Genomic DNA, 4334 nt, shown 5'->3' with positions numbered 1-4334 from the left:
TGAGTGCTTAGTGTATATTTAGTTGATGTTTTTCTTAGTTCATATCTTAGATGTTATTACTGTTTTTCTTAGACATTTTATTGTTGGATGTAACTGGGACCCCGTGTACATAATTTCGCTCCACCACATGTACCACATGAGGTGAGAATGACAATAAAGAAACTCTGACTCTGACTCTGACTCTGATTAGTCTTTTTAGAATGATTTGCTCTATTAGCTTTGTAGATCTAGCAGAGTGCTGTATGAATGGGTAAATGAGGGCACAGATTGTAGTGTAAAGTGCTTTGAGTATCTCAATAAGATAGAAAGGCGCTATATCAGTACAGTCCATTTATCATTTACCATTTACTCAACAAAAAAGATTAGGAATTTTAAACCAGCTTAAAAGACTACAGGCAGTTGTCTTTTTACAAGAGACTCATAAATCTACTACAACTGCAGATGATCTTAAATCACCTGAGTTTCCTAATGTGTTTTGTGCCTGCTATAACTCAAGACAAAGGGGAATGCGTTAATTTTACAGTACTAGACACAGTTGCAGACCCAGAGGGTAGATATTTAATAATAAAACTTTGTATAAATAACTACAAGTTGTGTATTGTCAGCATATATGCTCCACATGTTGATGACACCTCGTTTTTTGATGATTTTTTTATCAGCACTGTCTGATCACTTGGATTGCTCACTTGTACTTGGAGGTGACCTCAACTTTGGTCTAAATGAAGAATTAGACAGATGTAGTAGAGCAGAAACTCAGCACAGTTGGCAGTCCATAAATATAGGTAAACAGTACATGAGTGATTATGGACTTTGTTGTGCATGGCAATCTCTTCACCTAAACCATAGGGAGTATACTTTCTTCTCACCTGTCCATCACTCTTACTCTCGTCTGGATTATTTTTTAGTCAGCAGCTTGTTGTTGATTGACATCTCAGACACTAGGATACACCATATATCTGTCAGTGATCATGCTACTGTCTCTTTAACTCTGGCAAACAGCAAAGAAATCCCAAAAAGTATAAAGTGGAGATTTAATATATCATTACTTGAGGATGAAGATTTTATCAAATATTTTACAGAAGAGTGGGCTTCATATATGGAGTATTATGACTTGCCTTGAACATCAGCATCTGTTCTCTGGGAGGCAGGGAAAGTAGTGATGAGAGGTAAAATAATCTCATTCTCATCACATAAGAAGAAAAAAGAAAAAATATATATACAGGAAGTAGAAGAAACCATTAAATTGTTATAAGCCTCCCAAGAAGAGGAAATGCCAGACAAAATGTGTAAAGCAAAATTAGAATTAAATGAACTTATTAACAAAAAAAAATGAATTCTTAATACAAAGACTTCGAATAGAAAACTTTGGGCAGAGCAATAAATCGTTGGTTACGTACTGTAACCCCAGATTTTATGAGTATAGGCGTAGCCCTTTAAGAGCTGTCGCTGGTGGGTTAAGGGCGAAGCAAATGTAGTCTCTGCCTCACTGGGTCCATTCAAACACCATAGGAAGTGCCCGCTTGCCCAAAAAACATCTGGTCACTCAGCTCTCCATGTGCGTAAATACGCATTGCGTAATTACGCGCACCACGCACAGACGTGCATTGCGTAATTTACACGTTCCGAGTGCATGAACGCCCCGGAAAGGCTGGAAAAAAAGGCCGTGAACAGAGCAGATCCACGGCTCTTCAATATGGACATATTAATAATAAATGAACTGATTATTTATCAAATGAACTGATTGATGACAGTAGTCATGAACTGATTAAAAACCGTAGAACAAGAACAACAGTCATAACCTGTGACTGATAACAACATCTCACTGTAAACGTGCAAACACGCAGTCAGATATGAATTTAAACGAGATTCCATGAAACAACAATATTCATTCTGTTAAGGCAATAAGGACAGAATGTGTCATGGAACGAGCCGTCACATCACGTAAATAAAAGCGAACAAATGAACAGGTTGTTGACCACGCGGCCGCAATGCAAATATCCTGCATTGACATACCATTATGCAAAGCAGTCAAAGATGAGATACCTCTGGTCGAGTGCGCCCTGGGGTTGTCAGGAGGCTCTAAATCTGATGCTGTGTAGGCTTCAGAAATGGCTTGGTGGTCAGAGCTGTATCAGGCTTGGTAGTCAGAGCTGCAGTAGGCGATGAGTGTGGAAGGGTCTCTGGGGTTGGTGGGCAAAACTTGGCATGGAGCATGGTCAACATGAGCTGCATCTGAATGTCCAGATTAATCAATGAGCCTTTGAGCCCAGAGAGCCACTCCTGTTCTGGCTATGAATCAATTTTTTGGCAGAACTAATCTATCTCGAAAACAGGTTTTGGATTCAGAATGACAAGACACAAGAGTAAAAAAATGGAAAGTTTATTTATAAATGCAGCTGCAGCTGGAGAAGATCCAGAAGAGGTAGGGTCATGATCCAGAAGGCAGAGGTCCAGATTCAAAATCCAAAAACGTAATTTGTGAAGCGTGGTCTTAGTAGAGGAAACGGGGTGCATTACCATGGCCACAGAGGAAGACAAATACAAGAGGGGCAGGCAAGACGAGGAGTCCAAAAACAGGCAAGGATATAAGGCAATCAAGGCAAGACAAGACAAGACAAGGCAAGGGCAGGACACTAGAAACTATGAATGGCTTTACTATCAGTGACCAAGAGTGGTGTAATAATTCAGCACTGGTGGAGAGTGAGAATTGAGCTTATAAAGGGTGCAGAGCAGGTGAACTAGGGGTGCATTCACACCTGATAGTCTGGTAGACTCGGTTCAGTTGGGGACCAATATTCATGACATTTTGTTTACATTTGAGCTGGTGCGTTTTCATTCACACTGCTCTGTGCAGTCGAGCCAACCTGTTGAACCAACCTATTCCCCCGCTTGCCTGTGGGGGCGCAGCACCAAGAACTACTGAAAGAAACAACACAAAAACCTCTGAAGACACTTCTTCTTCATCTAGAAATAAAAACAAAAACGGAGTGGCATCAAGTTTTAGCAGTTTTAGGAGTTATATTTTGTCATTTTTCAAAATGGACTCAGCATGAGCAGAAGATGAGGCAGAAGACCATGGAGAATATTGCTTTTCACACAAGGCAGCTGATGGCTCCATATAAGGTAAGAGAAATGCGCATTTGTTTGCCATGTGCTATACTCCACTTCTTGCTTGTGGAGCGGGGCCGGTCTGTTTACAATTGCACTGTACTCGAACTGCGCTGGAGTTCTCTTGTAACGGACCGAGACCTAGGTTTTAGCTAGCTGCATTGACCCTACCCTTGATAAAACACAGTGGACCAACACCAGCAGCTGACATGGCACCCCAGACCATCACTGACAGTGGGTGCTTCACACTGAACTTCTGGCATTTTGGCATTTCCTTCTCCCCAGTCTTCCTCCAGACTCTGGCACGTTGATTTCTGAATGACATGCAAAATTTGCTTTCATCCGAAAAAAGTACTTTGGACCACTGAGCAATAGTCCAGTGCTGCTTCTCTGTAGCCCAGGTCAGGCGCTTCTGCTGCTGTTTCTGGTTCAAAGTAGAATAGAATAGAATTCAACTTTATTGTCATTGCACATGTCACAGGTACAAAGCAACGAAATGCAGTTTGCATCTATCCAGAAGTGCTTAGCAAGAAAAATAAATTGGTAGATGTATATAGTACAATATACAGTAAGTTGCTTTGAATATGCTATAGGTATAAATATATACAGGTTGTGAGTGTACAGACTATGAACAGGTTATAATATGAAGGGGTATAAACAGCTATATAAAAGAAAAAAAAATACATATAAGTATGTGAGTACTTATGAACAGTAGATAGTAGATTATGTGTACAGTTTGTACAGTAGTGGGCTAACGGATGAAAGTGCAGGTGGTGGTGTTACAGTCCATGTGCTGTTGTTGTGTGTATGAGAATACAGACCGTTGTTGTTATTCAGATGTCAGGAGGCAGAGTTCAGGAGTGTGACAGCTGTGGGGAAGAAGCTGTTCCGATACCTGGTGGTTTTAGTCCGGAGGCTCCTGTAGCACCTCCCAGAGGGCAAGAGGGTGAAGAGTCTGTGTGCTGGTGATATAGGAATGATTATTTTGATGCTTTTATGTCAATTTATACTTATTTTACACTCATTTACATGTAGTTTGAAAACACACTTATACAACGTGTTATTCACATATTAGGGATTGTACTTTGTTTAACATGTCATAAAGACAAAGGGTGGAATGATTTATGTTGCCTTTGTTAATATTTGGGACACTCTTTGATGGTTTGCAGAGGGACGGAGGGGCGCAGTGTCTCCTCTTTAGGAATGCTTTGTAAAGTTTAAGGAGT

The sequence above is a fragment of the Nematolebias whitei genome, chromosome 10 (assembly GCF_014905685.2).
Source record: "Nematolebias whitei isolate Nwh7 chromosome 10, NemWhi1, whole genome shotgun sequence".
Classification (NCBI taxonomy): domain Eukaryota; kingdom Metazoa; phylum Chordata; class Actinopteri; order Cyprinodontiformes; family Rivulidae; genus Nematolebias; species Nematolebias whitei.
The sequence above is the reverse complement of the archived record's forward strand: the minus strand, read 5'-3'. Positions refer to the sequence as shown.